Source organism: Malus sylvestris, chromosome 13, assembly GCF_916048215.2.
Source record: "Malus sylvestris chromosome 13, drMalSylv7.2, whole genome shotgun sequence".
Lineage (NCBI taxonomy): Eukaryota > Viridiplantae > Streptophyta > Magnoliopsida > Rosales > Rosaceae > Malus > Malus sylvestris.
In genome coordinates this window covers 35,739,395-35,757,896 of record NC_062272.1, presented here as the reverse complement: position 1 = coordinate 35,757,896, position 18,502 = coordinate 35,739,395, and the positions used below count along the sequence as shown (strand labels likewise).

At 36.6% G+C, this 18,502-nt stretch overlaps 1 long non-coding RNA gene across 2 annotated transcripts; it reads left to right on the top strand.

The window, feature by feature from the left end:
- Positions 1-7,240: 7,240 nt before the first annotated feature.
- Positions 7,241-9,850, top strand: LOC126594811 (uncharacterized). 2 transcript variants are annotated; one of them, XR_007613434.1, is made up of 4 exons: positions 7,241-7,693; positions 7,870-8,007; positions 8,593-8,684; positions 9,565-9,850. It is a non-coding gene; the product is annotated as an uncharacterized LOC126594811 (long non-coding RNA). The 2 variants fall into 2 exon arrangements; XR_007613433.1 differs by having other exon boundaries at positions 7,247-7,693; positions 8,626-8,684.
- Positions 9,851-18,502: the final 8,652 nt, after the last annotated feature.

The window sequence follows — 18,502 nt, the reverse complement described above, 5'->3', positions numbered from 1 at the left end:
ACATGAAGTTGTGACTTTTGTGTATTATACAAAGTGACCCCAAAAGTTTTTGTTATTGCAATATGGCCCAAAAGTTGAGGTTAATTGCATGATGGCCCAAATAGGATGAGAACAAAATTGTTTTGTCTCTTTAAATGAGAATTGGATTTTCATTTTGTTTAGCTCCATTTAAATCAATTTTATGGATACAAAAACCAAATGAAAATGTTGCATTCATTAATTAGTTAAAGTGTTAATTAATTAAAGGGTGTTTATGAACCTAAGCCTAATATAATTGAGCTATGTGAAAGGCGTTTCAAATTTGTTTGAACCATGGGAATGTGTAGATTAGATTTTGGTTGTAATTTGATTTGATCAAATGTTGTAAAAGGGCTTAAGCTCTTCTTTACTTTAAAGTAATTTGTTATATGCAAATGTTGTAATGAGCATAAGCTCACCTTTACTTTGAAGTACTTCTTTCTTGCTTTATACGATATGCATGAAAATGAAGTAGTTGGGTCCAACGCCCATAAGACAACACGCCTTAATGTGATTAAACGCGTAACTAAAATCAATCTTCATTCCTAGACCGAGGTTCAACACAAGGCTCGTGTTGAATCTAAACAAAGGTTCATAATCATCCTTAGGCCCTAAGGCAACTATGTAGTCCATCAAATGAATGCAAAGTTTATGTTAGTAGTATCATATACTCTTGCTTTAAAAATCGTTTTAAAAGCATAGTGGGAGTATTATGTACAACTAAAACAAAGGGATGGACCAATAGTTGTAATAGGACTAAAATAGTTTTAATAGAGATTAAAATGTATGTTTATATGTGATGAGACCTAAAACCCTCAACCAAACCAATATTAAGTTGATAAGCGAGAGATGTTTAGAATATCTCTTCGTGGCCTTCCACCGTGGTGGGATCCAATCGTTTATGACTTGTACACCGGCTTCACCCTATCATGGGGAAGTACACAGTGCATGCTTATACTCAGGAGGAATCCATATACATATGATGAGGTGAGTGTAGGCAACGAGGATAGCTATATATCGTATCATCGTGAGGCTATTCTTGAACCCCTTCACGCACTAAGCATGGTGGGAAGAACTTAACTAAGTGCAATGGAACCAATATCATATCATTGTGAGGTTACATTCTCTAGAGGCCAAATAAGATGGGTACTTGCATGAGTTGCAAATGAGTAAGCGTACTCTCTCATTATTATTGTTGCTAGCCATATATCGTATCATCGTGAGGTGGGCTTGGTAATAGTGAGCCTCCCATAACCTACTAGGAGTTTCATCCAAAACTCTCGAATTCCTATGAGGGATATGGAATTTGCCAAAAATAGTGGGTGGTGCTATTTTGATTTAAAGACCCAAATCAAATGGCTTAAAATCAATCAATCTATATTCGTTATGTATTTGATTACCAATATATTTGCAAACGCTATCCAACACTTGACAAAACCGAACGTTTAGTTTACGGACTTGGTACTACAAAACCATAGATTGTCTTTAATGGCTTGTAAATGTACCTAAGTAGTCTCATCCTCACAATCTTCCTATTGATAATGTATCATTAGAAGAATATGTTAGAAAAGGTCTATCATAGAGAGGACAACACTTTTAATGTCATAATTCTTCAATTACAAATTGTTGTATGAAGAAATAGGAGTTGCTTTGAACAACTCTTAGTCAATGCAAACACTAGTGCTTATTTCTTTGTTAAATGAACAAAGAACTTGAGAAGAAAGCACAAAGGCATGAACACTTTATGTGCCATGTTTCTTCACTTACAAATTGTTGTATGAAGAAATGAGAGTTGCCTTGTACAACTCTTGAAGGTTTGTAATTATGTTTAGAACATAATGGTTGGTTGACAAAAATAGTCCATTAACATGGACTTATGATGATTTTGAATCATTGAATGTTGAAGTGATAAACCACTTAACGAGACGGAAACTAGGCAAGGACTTCACCTTTGTTTCCCTATCCTAATCGTTCACTAAGTTTATTGTAAACTATGTAGTGAAAAATAACCACATGCTCTCCAAAATTGTTTGATGTGATAACACAATTGAAAAAAGGTTTCAAGAGAGATAGTGGGAGTTTAGGGACCATGACTAATGTAGTCAAAGGTGAAAGTCAAATAAAGAAGATAAATAACTCCAAGGGAACAAACTTTCTTTATGAAAGGATGGATATTGGAAGGGGTATTTGCAAGAAATGTCTTGCAAGTGTCAAGGACACACCTTTCGAAGGTGTTGTAAAATGTTCTTGAATAGTTCAAAACAGTTGGTTCTTCTACTTGAATGCATGATTCCGTATTAGTGACTATGTTTTACAATCGTTGTAAAAGTGTGGCTAATAAGAAGTAGAAGATTAATGAGAGAAGAGAAAGTACTTCACATTCGAAGCGTGAATCAAATGTAGATCTCTGCGAAAGCAGATGGTACTTACTTCCTCATATGAACTACCAAAGAAATTGGAAAAACATAGATTGTCTTTATATTCCAATTTTAAGGAACTAAATTCCGTCACTATGTGAAATGGATAAATGTTTTGTTTGACAAAACAATGTTCTTTATTAATCAATGATTGGATTATGGTAATCTAATTAATTATCTCTATAGTAGAGATAATATGGTAGTGTTAACTGTTTAGAAAATAATGATGCTTAAAACCCAAAAGGTTGCAAGGTAGTGACTAATCCCAACTAAAGTTGTGATACCTCTAAAACATAAATTACGAGTTGGTGAAAGATGGATGCTTTGGATCGTTAGATCCGGATCCAATACCTTCTTGTTAAAATTGTATGGAGGCGAAATGTTCGAATCTTTATTCTTTTGGAAAGAAGAAAGAATCACAAAGTTGTTGAGGTTAATTCACTTAAATGTTAGTGGCACTTGTCCACAAACATAATATTACTCATGTTGAATAACATTCACCGAAGATCACTCTCGGTTGGACTATAGTTTATTTTGAATAAACACAAGTCCGAATACTTTGTTTCAAAGAAATTCAAGTAATGTAAGTTGATGAGTAAGACATCTAAAGTATTTACCTCCTTAGGTTTGATCCAAGGAAAGGTAACACTTTAGATAAGTTTCCTTGAAAGATATCAAGGAAATAAGCATCATAAGATAATGTATTTCTCCATTAGGAGAAGAACGAACTCGAATAAGATTTAGTTCGTTAGATGTTATCTATTACCCATATATAGGATATATACTTCTAAAAACAATATGATTGTCAATGAGAAGATCTTCCAATATTTTCATGACTCCATAAGATGTAGTTGGAAAGAAAGACAAATCTTAAGCATGTTAAAGATTTGGGGTTGTGTGCTAATAAGCAATATTTGTTTGATAACAATCTTGTAGGATATCCTTAAAATAACTTTTGGATATCGCTTCTATAAACCAACTAACAAATGTTGTTTTGTTGGGTAGTTCATTGTAATTCTACAATGTGATTTGCCTAAAAGCAAATGAACGACAGATAGAACTCAAAGAATGGGTTCTTTGAGAGACAAGATAGTAATCAACAAATATAACAACCTAGTTCCTATACCACAAGCTCCAAGGTAGTCGATAAGGATTTATAAACCGTCTCAGTTGAATGGTTTTGAACTTTATGACTACATTGAGTGCATATACGATATATACTCAAGGAAATGGTAAAGTACCATTTGACTCGAAATAATGAAACCTTCAAAGCTAATTGGTAGCTTAAGGTGACTACAATCAAAGAGAATGGTTGACTTTAAAGGAACCATTTTTGACGTAGTCTTAGTTTCAATTAATTCGAAGATTGTTAGCTACAACTAAATGGTGATTCAATGTTTTGACATAATATGGGTTTCCGAAACCATTATTAAGATAGTCTTGATAATATATGTCTAAAACTATGAATCACAAGACATGAAAGTTGTAGAGATCCATCCATCATGGATCTTAGCAAGTTAGTGGGAGCTATTTGCATTTTATGAGGAAAAAGGATCAAATCGTTTGATTTCTCATAAAGATGTAAATGAATCTTTTGTTTACTAGGTTTACAAAAGATTAGTGGGAGTTAATCATGTTCCTAAAATTTAAATATATATGATATATTAATTTTGGAAATGAAAAGAATACTTCTTCGTTAAAGTTATGACTTTAATACATTATATGAAGATAGAATGTATATGGGAGATAAAGTCTATATACAAGGGATGGAAATCTATAATGATATATTTCATGATATAATTGGATTATATCAATCCCTAATAATAGACAATGGATGCTAGGAAGTTTCTCATATGATGATAAACTTCAATAAGAAGGACGATTCTAGTGAGACTAGCAAGTTGCCCTTCTCAAAGGGAACGTACCCTTTGACTCCCAAAGAAATAATGCGTAAATTGAATCCTTTATGCATACGCAGAAAGGTGATTTATGTATTTCATATTGTATGAAAAATATTGATATGAGTTGTACCTAGAACGGTATAAGATGATATCAGTGCAAGCCCAGGATCAGAACCATGGCAACTGTCAAGTGAGTCCTTAAGTATTTGAGAAATACTAAAGGATAAATTCCTCAAAGATCGAGGAAGAATCAAAGTGACGTAATGGAAGCGTAAATGTATTAGATTATGAATCTAATCCATCATTGGATGTTTCTTCATTATGAATGAAGAGATAAACGGATATCTCTTTATTATGACTAAAGAGATATTTGGATGGAAACATTAAAGTAATGACTTTAGTGTGTTCCATTATGAATGCAAAATATATTGCCATATAGAAGTTTACAACAATGTTGTTTGGATGGGAAAGTTCATTTATGAACTCTCTATTCGGTTCCAACCAGAAAGTGTATGACACTAATGGGGCGATAGCTCAAGCCTGGGAATCAAGGTCTCATCAAGATCCGAACACAAATGAGAGACTGAACCACATGATTGAGAATCATGTATAATGGTGACGTCGTTATTCTCAAGGTTGCTTCTGTGGATAACACATATAGATATCCACTGCCTAGGCCTACTATTCAGCCATTTATGAAATGACTACAGAAGAGATATCATCATTGATGATCAAGCTGATTGGCTCTAGTGCAAGTGGGAGATTGTTGGAAATGTGCCCTAAAGCCAATCATGTGATGATACTTTACGGACATTTCACATGTTAAACTAATCTAGTTTAACATATAAAGGGCATAAATTATTGTTTGAGCCGTCTCATATAAATGTTATATGCTTAAACAATAAAGTCCAAGGAATTTGTGATTGGGAGAATGTAATCTAATGAAGTTAGATTCATGAGACCATTCTTTCGTAGACACATCCTAAACGTTCCTGATCATAGGATTGCCAATTGGGCGTTGACAGTCCGTTAAGATCAGTACGTACTATGTCTTCTCTCAGGGAGAGTGATTAGTCTCGAATCATTGGTGTGTGTGACATCAAGACAAGTACGGTAGGTGCTCAATAAAGAATGAGTTCACTGAACGCGATCAACGAAGAGTTCTCATATTCCATGTCACATGAGAACTCATGGTTGGGATAATGCAAAGTAGTCCTTTGACCTGAGGCATCATAGTTGTCTTGTGGTTAAGACCTTGATCTTTGATTATGTCAAAGTCATCCCACCAGGAGGGTGTCCACGGCATCGTTGGGGTCAAGCCGCTTAGCTATGGAGACAAGTGAATGCGCAACAAGGGATCTCTAACCTTCAAACCGTTTGAAGGAGAATACTCTCTGATATGATTTGAATCTCTGGCCAGAGTATGAATGAGATTTGGGAATGCGTTCCTAATCACATTCAAGGTAATCATATAAGCACAAGACACACATTGGATAGTAGACATGAGAAAATAAACTATCAAACCAAACAATGTGGTCAAGAGTATTAGATTAGAGAAGGACCGTATTGCATTTGTAATCTCGAACTGAATAGGTTCTCTAAACCTCTTCTGATTAGCTTGGGTAACCATGATATGCTGCTAGGTGTCACTCATGGTTTGTGGAAGCCCTAGACGTGTATAATCACTAAAGGGAGAATTGAAAATAGTTTCAATTCACAATCGATGTAAAATGGTTTTAATCGCCCACTGCCTCGCTAAAAGGAACCTAATGGATCGCACACCGTGAAAGGTGGAGATTGGAGATTAAACGGAAATGAGTAAGAATGATTAAATGGTTTAATTATTTATTTATGGCAAGGATTAATTAATATGTTAATTAATCAAACGAATTAGTTCGTTAAAGACTTCGGGATAGTTTTGGACCTTAAGGCCCAATGGGCTTCGAACGTCAAGCCCATTAACTTAAGTTGTATGACAATTTAATGAATAAAGATTCATTAAAGCCCAAAAGCCCAAAAATCCCCTAAATGGCCAGCCATGATGAAATGAATTAGGGTTTTGGTTGTTTAGGTCACTTAAAGAAGTGACTATATAAATGACTTTATAACTAAATATTCAAAAAGTGTAAAAAGGGTTTATTTTGGGGGAAATTGGTGAGAATTGTCTCTCCATTTCTCTCTAAAGAGGCCATCACCTTGGAGGGTACATCTAGCAATCCTACTACTCCAAGGTCACTCATTTCTTCTACAATCGAACCTTGGTGTCGAGAATTAGAGGTTCTCAATTTTGGGAACTTGGAGAACCTATTCTTCCATCCAAATCCATGGATCTAAGAAGCAAGGAATGAAGGCCCTTATCTCTTTGGGTGATTAGCCTTTGCTTATGCAAAGAGGAATCTACAAAGGTATTAATTTCAACTCACTTTGTTTTTGAGTTGATTATTGGTTCACCAATCTACTAGGCTTTGAATTTCATGGGTAAATGTTTTGTTTTTGAGTGCATGTAAGCATGATTCCGCCTTTAATTGTTAATTGCATGCTATATGATGTTGCTCAAATGAACATGTTTTACAAAATAATTCCTTCAATTTGATCATATCAAATTACAACCAAAATCTAATCTACACATTCCCATGGTTCAAACAAATTTGAGACGGCCTTTCACATAGCTCAATTATCGTAGGCTTAGGTTCATAATCACCCTTTAATTAATTAACGCTTTAACTAATTAATCTTTGAATGCAACATTTGTGACAGCCCGTCCCTAATTTTAAGAATTTTTAAAGTTTTAATAAAGGATTTTACAAAAATGCCCTTCGAGGCACGCACATCATTCGAGGTTAATCGTTGTGTCATGCCATCTAAGATTTGTTTTCTCGACATATCCTCGTAGTACTCGTCGTTACGGACGTGTGGGCGCAGACGGTTCGTGATTTGGAGTTATATCGAAGAAGTTATTAACGTTTGAAATTTGGAATTTTAAGGAATTATAATTTTAGTAAAATATAGAAATTCTTTTATGAAATTGGACGGCCCAGATTTATTGATGAATGAAATGGATGGCTGGGATGAGGGAAAGGTTTTTGGTGTGTGTATGTGTATGAGAAGAAGAAACAGAAAACAGAAAAGAAGAAGAGACTGGGCAGAAATGCCCAATCGGAGAAGAAGAAGGTGAGAGCAAACCAGAAGAAGGGAGAGGAAGAAGCTGACCAATCAGGGGACGGAAAGGAGGGAAAGGAGGGAGAGTGGTGCGCGGGGGAACAGGAGGAATGGGTCACCCTTGACCCGCGCGACCCAAGCTTCCAAATCGGCGGGTTTTCGCCATTTCCGTCCAAATTTCCGACGAATTGAGTCAAGGTACCACTCCTAATCATCATCTAGGCCTTCCCTCTTTACGTTTCACCCCAAGAATCATTGAATTTCGTTGTGATTTCGCGAAGAACACCCCTACGGGTGCCGCGACCCTTTTGTTTAAATTCTCCAAATTTTGAAATGTTTTCTTTCAATTACTAACACCTTTAGCATTCCTTTAGGACCTAGAACAAAGCCCAAGAGGTAATTGAGGCGTTGGAACAAGTTTGAAGGTCGAATTGGAAACACCCAAATTCTAGGGTTCTTCACGGTTTTGGTGAAATTGAAGCACTTCCAGGCCAAATTGGCCTTGGTCTCAGGTATGAAAGTTGTTCTACTCATTGAGATCTTCAAATCTGCAAATTTTGGTAATTTTTGGAAATAGTTGAATTTTCCGGCGAGCCGGGGGCGGCCAACCGCCACCCGCGGCAGCCCGCGCGGCGGCGCGTGGCCAATGGCCGCCAATGTCATTATTAGCTTGTGATTAAGGTTCTAGGTTCTGTTTTGATAATTGATGGACGTAAATTGAATAATTGAACCTAAGTTGGTTACGATTCGGGGTTAGGTGAAAATGTGAATTGACGATCCGACCGTTGGATCGTCATCAAACTTTGATACGTTGTAATACGTAATATTTGAGGATTATAGGAACTTACGGATTGGGAATCCGATTTACGGATATTCCGGAATTAGAATTGTAAGTTCATAAAATAGAATGTTAACCGTCACTTAGTTTTGGAAATTGACGGAGATCCGACCGTTGGATGGTAACGAAATTTTAGGATGTTGTCCTAGAGGTATATTGTGGACCTCTGGAAGTTTCGGATTTGAAATCTAAATTGCAGATCATCCGGATTGAACTACGTAGTGACGTGTCTTATATAAGTTATGTATTCTATCGGCAGGATTTCTGAGGTTGGGTTTGATTATTGTTCTAGGCGCTAATCTTCATGACGCCTTGATGTGTGGTGCTAGGGAGTTGTTGAGCGAACTCCAGGTGAGTGGGCAGTTTTGTTTTCGTATTACCTTTATACTATAAATTTTTCCCAGAAGATGAATTTATACGAAATTATGTTTTGAAAATGCCATGCATAGAATTATTTGGAAAATGTGAATTTCATATGAGTTATATGATTGATATATGATGCATACATGTTGCATGGTGCTGTGGAGGCACAGGTAAGTCAGGTGAGTTCATTATTCATTTAATTGATTGTTGATAAGATGTTTCAAGCTCATAACCTGCACCCTAGGTGTTAGTGCTTATTTTATTCACCACACCGCACGCTCGCCTTGGATCCAAGTAGGTGGATGTCGTACAGACCATGTGAGGGTTCCGACATGCTAGTCGTATAGATCACTAGGCGTGATTGCGACTAGTGGGTGATCTTAGTTATGCGCGCTGATGATTGATGAGAGAAGCACTAGAGCGTATTTTTACACCTTTCATCGTATAGACTACCTTACGTAGTTCCGAGTGATGTGCAGAGTAGGGCCGTACAGGTCACGGTGGTGACTCCGGCATAGTGGGATTTTGAGCTGTTGAATTGATCGTATAGGACCAACTGCAGGGTCTCCGATTGATTCCTTATTTCACCTGATTTATATTTTGATTTATGGCATGGCATGTTTTTCTTGAAAAATGTTAAAGATTTGGGATTCAAGTTTTGAGATTTCATATGGTTATATATATATTTTTCTGAAAAGTGTTAAAGGTTTGAGATTTGAGAGTTTTGCTTATATATATGTTTATATATATGCTATTTTCTGGGAAAGTATACAGGTTTTACGGTGAGGGGTTAGAAATATTTTAAATGAAAAGTTTTCGAAAAACTTTGTTTTACTGACCCACTCAATTTTGTTTTGCGCCCCTCCAGGTTCAAGTTAGCAGAGCTTTGGTGGCCACGAGGAATCCAACGGTGTTCTGACAGAATTCACAAAAGTAGGACTCACCCTCGGGTGTGTCATCTTAGTAATTGGAAATTTTTTTTTTAAAGCTTCTGAACTATGTAAATGGTTACGTCACTCTCACGTGACGGCCAGCATGCCCTCCTTCGGGACGGGGTGTGTCAACATTGTCATTTGGTTTTTGTATCCATAGAATTGATTTAAATGGAGTTAAATGAAATGAAAATCCAATTCTCATTTAAAGAGACAAAACAATTTTGTTCTCAACCTAATTTGGGCCAAAATGCAATAACCTCAACTTTTTGGGCTATGTTGCAAAACTTAAACTTTTGAGCTCATTTTGTAAAAACACAAAAGTCCATTACTTCATGTAATTACAACTAGAACCCAAAAATTTCAATAAATTCAAAAACTTCATTAAAGGAACAAAACAATTTGTCCTTTAGTGATTTTGGGCCTTTACGTAAATACGTAAACTTTTGGGTCAAACTGCAAATACACAAAAGTATCAAAAACTTTATGTAATTGCATAAAAGCCCCAAAAACACCCCACTTGTAGGGTGGCCGGTTTTGGAGTAGTGAAGCCTCAAAATTTTGAAATTTTTTTCAACAAAGTCATAAAGCCATGCAAGTGGAAATTGGTTGGTGGGAACATGTGTGTAAGAAGAAAATCAATTATGTACATAATTCAAACACTTTTATCAACAATTCAATCACCTTATAATTGATTAAATGACTTGTTGATAGATAAGTCACACCAACCAATACAAAACAAAGACTTTATGAAATTAACTAAAACTTTGAATCAAAACAACAAACCTTTTTGTTCTTGGTAAGAACCTCAAGAACAATGAAGAACACCCATGAAAACCCATAAGAGTTCCATGAACATTTTCACTCAATAAAACTCAAATTTTCACTACTCAAAATGGGGTTAACATCCTAGGGTACTTAGGGGTTCCAAAAGTCACCTTAAAACACTTTTAACAAGTCAAACAAGAACCCAAAAATCCACCCTTTGGATTTGGCCGAATTTCCCCAAAAACATGGCACCAAATTTTTAGCTCTAAAATTCATGCTCATATGAACTACATCTACAACATTTGAGATGGCAAATTTTCTAACAAAATTTACATTCAAAGAAGCAAGAATAAAGCTTGTAACAATTACAACATTCAAATAAAAAACTATGAACTACAAAACCCAAAAGGATTCACCAACTACTAGACCTAGGCTCTGATACCACTTGAAGGAAATTTTGTGAAAAACATGTTCATTTGAGCAACATCTATAGCATGCAATTAAAAAATTAAAGGCGGAATCATGCTTGCATGCACTCAAAACAAAACATTACCCATTAAATTCAAAGCCTAGTAGTTAGGTGAACCAAGACTCAACTCAAAACAAAGTGAGTTGAGAAATTATACCTTTGTTGATTCCTCTTTGCATAAGCAAAGGATAATCACCCAAGAGATAGGGCCTTCATTCCTTGCTTCTTAGCTCCATGGATTTGGATGGAAGAATTGGTTTCTCCAAGTTCTCAAAGTTGAGAACCTCTAAGTCTCCACACCAAGGAAAGATTGATGAAGAAATGAGTGACCTAAAGGAAGTAAGATTGCTAGCTATGTTCCTCTAGGGTGGCCGGCCTCTTTAGAGAGAAAGGAGAGCTTGTGTTCTCATCCTTTCCCCAAAAGAAAACCCTAAATGAATTTTGGCTATAAAGTCATATTTATACCTTCCTTCATTGGAGTGGCAAACTTGTAATTAAAGCAAGTTCACTACCCTCCTCTAAATGGCCGGCCTTAAGGGTTTATTTGGCTTTCAAGCCCTTTGTTTATTCAAGTTGTCATACAACTTGAGTTAATGGGCTTGACATTCAAATCCCATTGGGCCTTGCGGCCCAAAACTAACCCTAGGTCTATAACGAACTTATTCGTTTGATTAATTAACATATTAATTAATTCTAGCCATAAATAAATAATTAAACTATTTAATTATCCTTACTTATCTCCGTTGTTTTTTCAATCTCTACCTTACACGGTGTACGATCCATTAGGTTCTTTTTAACGAGGCAGTGGGCGATTAGAACTCTTTCAAATCGATTGTGAATTGAAACTTACTTTCAATTCTCCCTTTAGTGCTTATTCACGTTTAGGGCTTCCACAAACCATGAGTGACACCTAGTAGTATGTCATGGTTACCCAAGCTAATCAGAAGAGGTGGAGAACCTATTCAGTTTAGGATTACAATGCAATACGGTCTTTCTCTAATACAATACTCTTGACCACATTGTTGGGTTTGATAGTTTATTCATGTCTACTATGCAATGTGATTCATTTACTTATATGATTACTTTGAATGTGATTTGGAACGACTTCCTAAATCTCATTCATACTCTGGCCAGAGATTCTTAATCATATCATAGAGCATTCTCCCTCAAACGGTTTAAAGGTTAGAGATCCCTTGTTGCGCATTCACTTGCCTCCATGGTTAAGTGGCTTAACCCCAACTATACCATGGACACCCGCGAATGGAGTGACTTTGACATAATCAAAGATCAAGGAGCTAACCACAAGACAACTATGATGCCTCAGGTCAAAGGACTACTTTGCATTATCCCAACCATGAGTTCTCATGTGACATGAGTATGAGAACTCTTCGTTGATTGTGTTCAGTGAACTCATTCCTTATTGAGCACCTACGTACTTGTCTTGGTGTCAGTCACACCAATGACTCGAGACCAATCACTCTCCCTGAGAGAAGACACAACACATACTGATCTTAACGGACTGTCAATGCCCAATTGGCAATCCTATGATCAGGAATGTTTAGGATATGTATACAAAAGAGAATGGTCTCATAAATCTAACTTGTTTAAATTAGATTCTCCTAATTACATATTCCTTGGACTTATCGTTTAAGCATATAACATTTAATGAGACGGCTTAAAACAATAATCTTTGCCCTTGATATTAAACTAGATTAGTTTAACATGTGAAATGTCCGTAAACTATCATCATATGATTGGTTTTAGGGCACATTTCCAACAATTGATTCACTGAAACTTTTTCTCCATGATCACTTTCGGATTAAGGATCTTGGTGATTTAAAGTACTTTCTGGGTATCAAGGTTTCCAGTCCAAACGTGACATTTATATTTCTCAGCGTAAATATGCATTAGAGATTCTCAAGGATTATGGCTTCCTAAGAGCACGACCCATTGGTTTTCCTATAGACAATACAAAATTATATGATAAAGGGGAACTTCTCAAGGATCCTAAAAAGTATCAGTATCTAGTAGGATGGTTAATTTATCTCACTATAACTCGGCCGGATATCACCTACCCTGTACATGTTCTAAGTCGATTTATGCATGAGCCGTGTACTCATCATATGAATGCTGCAATTCAAGTTGTTCATTATTTGAAGTCTACTCTAAGTCAAGGCTTACTATTCCATTCTGACAATCAAATCAAGTTGACTGCTTTTTGTGATTCTGATTAGGCGGGTGGTCCTATTACTCGTCGCTCAACTACTGGCTACTGTGTTTTCTTGGGAAATTCTTTGATTTCATGGAGGACAAAGCAACAGAAAACTGTTTCACTTTCTTCTACTGACGCAGAATATAGAGCTATGTCAGGTTCTTGTTGTGAGATAATTTGGCTGTGCTTTCTATTGAAGGATTTGAACATTCCCTTAACTGGTCCGTCTGATCTATTTTGTGATAATCAAGCAGCATTGCATATAGTTGCCAACCCTGTTTTTTCATGAGCGTACTCGCCATATTGAGATGGATTGTCATTTTATACGTGATAAGATTGTTGTTGGCACTATAACTACCAAGTATGTTGGTACAACACACTAGTTGGTGGACTTATTTACGATGCCTTTTGGAAAGGAGAAATTTTCGACTATGTTACGCAAGTTGGGCGTTCTTGACATTCACTCTCCAACTTGAGGGGGAGTGTTAGACAAATAGGAAAGTAGTTAGACTTAAATTGTGATTGTACTCCTAACTTGTAGGAGGAATTCTTGCTACTTAAGGAATGTAATTGTATACATACACTTTCACATATCAATGAAAATATAATTCAGCCATATATTATTTTTCTACAAGAGGGAGGAAGGGGGTGTTGGAGCTGCAGTGGAAATATTCTATAATCAATTGGTTTTTTGTTTTTTTTTCATAACTCAAGGAATGTAATCACATATTAATGAGAATATAATTCAGCCATATATTATTTTTTCTACAAGAGGGAGGAAGGGGTGTAGGAGCTGCAATGGAAATATTCTATAATCAATTGGTTTTTCTTTCTTTTTTTTTTTCTTACTGCAACTTCTTCATATTTTCTAAATTGTATTTTCTAGTTTGGATGGAAATTGACAATACGAACTCATGGTGGATGCAAATTTCCGCCGTCTTTAGTTTGACGAAAATGCACCTGCAAAACAATTAACACCTTTGATCAGAGACCTAAGCCTCATGCACCCACGAGGTGGGGGGGGGATTAGGTCAACGGATCTCCGATGCATAAGTTAGTTTCTTTGAGAGAGTAAAGTGTTTTGATGCTTTTTATGGTTGTCAAAAGCCCTGAAAAATTGGTAGAATATGAGGTATTTATAGGGCTAGGGCCGGCCATTTATGGTTTTAATGGAGAAATATTCTCTAAATATTCCCAAGATATTTAATAGGAGATAATATCTTGAGATAATAGGGTAATAATCCTTAATTGATTTAAATTAGGATTACTTACTTGATTGGAGTCAATCAATTAGGAATGTATTAAAGATAGGATTTGGGTAATTAATCCTTATCTTTAATTCCTTGCCATGGGCAGGTGAGCTGTAGGCAATTGTGTTCAATTGCTGAGACATCCTGGGGTGTGAGCTATGCGTGGGAGAATCTGAGAAACCTGTCCATTTATTGAGGGCAATTTTGTCCTCCTTGAACAAAAGTCCACGTGTCACCTCTAGAATTTTTGGGATTATTTTTGGCTCCACAAATGCCCCCACACCTACTGTGCTGCTAGCATGGAAAGGGCAGTAGGTGTAGAAATCCCAAGCTGCTTGGGCTTGTAGAGTTGTTTCCCAATTTGAACTTGATCTTCTTCCTTGATTTGGAGATAGACTTCTTAAAGGAAAAGGAAAATAATTGCCACCAATACCTATTTAATTCTGCCATAAGCAGGGGATTAAATAAATTTGGAGAACAATAATTATTCCAAGAAGAAAGAGAAGCCAGAGGATATTTTTTTCTTCCCCCTCCCCTAGCGCTCTTCTTTTCTTGCCCTTGCCAAAAGTCGTTTCTCGTTGTCTTTCTTCTTCTTCGTGCCGCGCCAAGGTAAGAAAAACTTGAATTTCTTTCTTCTTGAATTTTTTTGGGAGCCTTAGGGGCTTGAAAATTGGCACGGCGGGAGCCGAGGTGGTGTGTGATGTGTGGTGTGCGGCAAGGAGGCCACAGTGCTGTAGGTGCGCAAGGGTGCTCGGCTGGGCAAGCCGTGATGCTCTAACCCTTTTGAATTTGCTTGGCAGGGGCCGAGTTAGGCGGAGCAGGTGCAGGCCTGCAATTGCAAGCGAGAGGGAACAAAGGGGACTGGCCGAGAGGCCTTAAGGCCTACTTGGAGTGCGCGGTGGTGCGATGTATATAAGCACACAAATTAAACCCTCTTTTTATCAATTGTAGTGAAGAATGTAAGTAGGGATCGTTCTAGGCTGGGGATTAGGAGGGATTGTTAAATCACTTGAAAACTGATTCAAAACGTAAAAAACAAAGTTTAAAACACTAAACTAGACTCAAAAAATGCAAAACTAAACTCTAAAACACTAAAACAAACTAAAAAACTCAAAACAGCACATAAACACTCAAAACTGCCTTAAAAACACAATCTGGGCAGTTTTGAACACCAAACACAAATTTGGACGAAAATAGGTTATAACTTGACTCAAGACACTTAAAAACACAAACCAAATTGATTTCTAACTAATCTACACTTCAAAATAAAGGGGGAATTGGTTTTGACGAAAATTGAAAACAAAACAAAACTTTGTAAACTAAAACAGATTTTAAAACGAATTTGATTAAAGTGAATGGATGGAAAGCTAGCTAAGGGGTTCTTCTCCACACATGTCACACGTGCATACAAAACGATTTCCAATTGCTTTTCAATAAACTATGAATCCTCAATGCCCCAGATTAACCGTGAATTGCACTAATTAACCCTCAGATTTTCCTAAAGTTATTGAATTGGATGATTGCATACAACAACCCAAAGCATTCCCCACAAGTTCCCTACATGAATTGCATAATAGAGATACAAGCAAGAATCATTAAGTTTTATGAAAATCATAAGCATTGACGAGGCACTTGTTACTATGAATTGCATGAAACTTATGCCAAGAATTTACTTAACACGATTGTGATCAACAACCTGTACTACTTGCAAATATAAGTTCATAACGATTAGGTGAAACTCCCTTATATCCTAGCATTAGATTTATGGATGAAAATTAAGCGTGCACTCTCAACCAACACACACAAATCAGTTTTAATTCATATAGATAAGCAAATTGAATTCACAACTTATGAAACACAATTAGAAGTAATCAAATCATATAGCAAGCATAAAACATGGTTTCGAATCCCCCCCTAGCCAAGGGGGGTTTAGTTCCTCATACACACAAAGCAAAGATAAATAAATTTAGACATTGAAATCCAAAGAAAGAGAACACCTAGACGCTCCAACTTGGACAACAGGTGCATCCACGAACTTCTCCTTCTTCCTTGCTGCGGCACAAAGTTTGGGGACAGGTTTTGGGGTTATGAATGGTGTATAATGGATGGGGGATAGTATGGTGGTGTTTAGGATGGATGGGTGGTGCGGCAAGGGGTGGTTTCTGGAAGGAATTATGGAAGAATGGTGATGAAAGCTGGGGCAGAGAGCAAGGATGAATTTCTGGCATGATTTATGTATATGGGAGGTGGTGATTCGGCCAAGGGTTGAATAAGAGTATATATAGGCACATAAAACCCTAGGGAAATCAGATATGGACTTGTAAAATCCAAATCCACAAGGAAAAAGGCTTAAACATCAGAATCCCCAAGGAAAGAGCCCAAAAAGGTGCGGCAAGGATAAGGAGGAAAGGATAAGGCTTCTAGAAAGCCTTGCAAGGCAAGGAAAATAGGTCTCCTTGCTGAAATTGGTGCGGCACCTATGGAAAAATATTCTAGAATCTTTCTTTGTGTCCAAAAGTGCTTAGGAAACCTTCAAAATAGCTGGAACTTAAGGCCATCTAGGTTTAGGAAAGATCAACCCAAAATAGGAAACTTTAGGCTTAACTTTCCTACTTCAAGTAGGAAACCTTGTTTGAGTAGGAATCCTCATTCTTTTAGGAATCCATCTTTGACTAGGAATCCATCTTTAACTAGGTCTCCTCTGTTTATTAGGAATCCTTCTTCAATTAGGACTCCTTCGATCTCGTCCATTCCTTTCGTTCCAAGCATTTAATATCCATTCCAAGCTCAATTTTGCTCCAAAAGGCTCCAAAATGCACGACTTTGCATGCTTTGCCCTTAAAACCTGAAAACACATGAAAACAGCTTAAAAGACTACTTTAACTAAGAAAACACAATGTAAATGCACAAGAACAAGCTCACTAAGTCGCAGAAATATGCTCCTATCAAATTCCCCCACACTTAGCATTTGCTAGTCCTCGAGCAAAACAAATAAACAAAAGAAAAAAAAAAGAAAACGAAACAAAACAAACAACCAAAACCTAAACCTTCCAATGTTTTCCTCAGGGATTTCCAATGCACATGACAAGTTAAAAATCATCATCCCCACAGATTTTAGTCATCTTCACACTTAAGCACATACTTAATCATAGTCACCACTTACTAGTTCACATTTAACCAATTAAAACAATGTTTTGAATGTAGTAACATGCCTTAGAGAATTTGCTCAATTCCTTACAAAATATGCACTCAATTTTCACTCAGATTTTCTAACTACACACCCTATACTAGTTATATGTGAGAAGATTGATGTAGTCATAAAAATGAACGCTCACATATATCTATAACAAAGAAAGCAATTTCTGGAGTTAGTAAGCATTTAGATATGATCTCATGAATGGAATGCTACTACTTAGATGCGAGAACTAGTGACACCATATGCTCATACCAACTTCAAACTCCACAAATTGAAACACATAACACTCAAGATAGAAGTCAAAGGTTGTAACGGGGCTAAGGGTAATGGCTAACAAAGAAAGGATAGGGATAACAAATGTTCTTAAAGCAATAGCAAGCAAAGTAATGAAATTGAAACTTAGAATTCACTTTAGAATGCAGAAAATCAACTTTTAAACACAAAGGGAAGAGGCATACAACACTTAGGGCTAAATTCAAGCGTTTTGGACCCTTTCTTCAACAACCACACTTTACAGCTTGTTTTCACATCTTTTTCACTCTTTTCCATACTTTTCACAACTTTTCTTTTCTTTGTTCTATTTTCCAAGAATTTTTTCTCTTTTTTTTTTCTTTTTTCTTTTCTACCCGTGCCACATTTAATACTTTGGCACACACACATCCCTTCCCCCACACTTGTTTCCTGCAATACATTGATCAAAAGGAATTCATTCTGAGTCATGCCTTACTATGCTTCAAGAGCAAGGGTATGGATGGTCCTAATATAGGCTAGGTGAGGATATTGTGGGTTAACAAATAACATAGGCTACACAAGGCTCAACGGGGTTAAACTTAAACATATAATGAATTAGGGTTCACGGCAGTTTGGCTTTGGTGGTGGTCACTACAGAACTTCATCTTGAATATGTGTTATGCAAATCAATAGCATGCTTTGAATGAATTGGGCATGAGTTCTAGCATTTGAAACTAAATGATGAAAC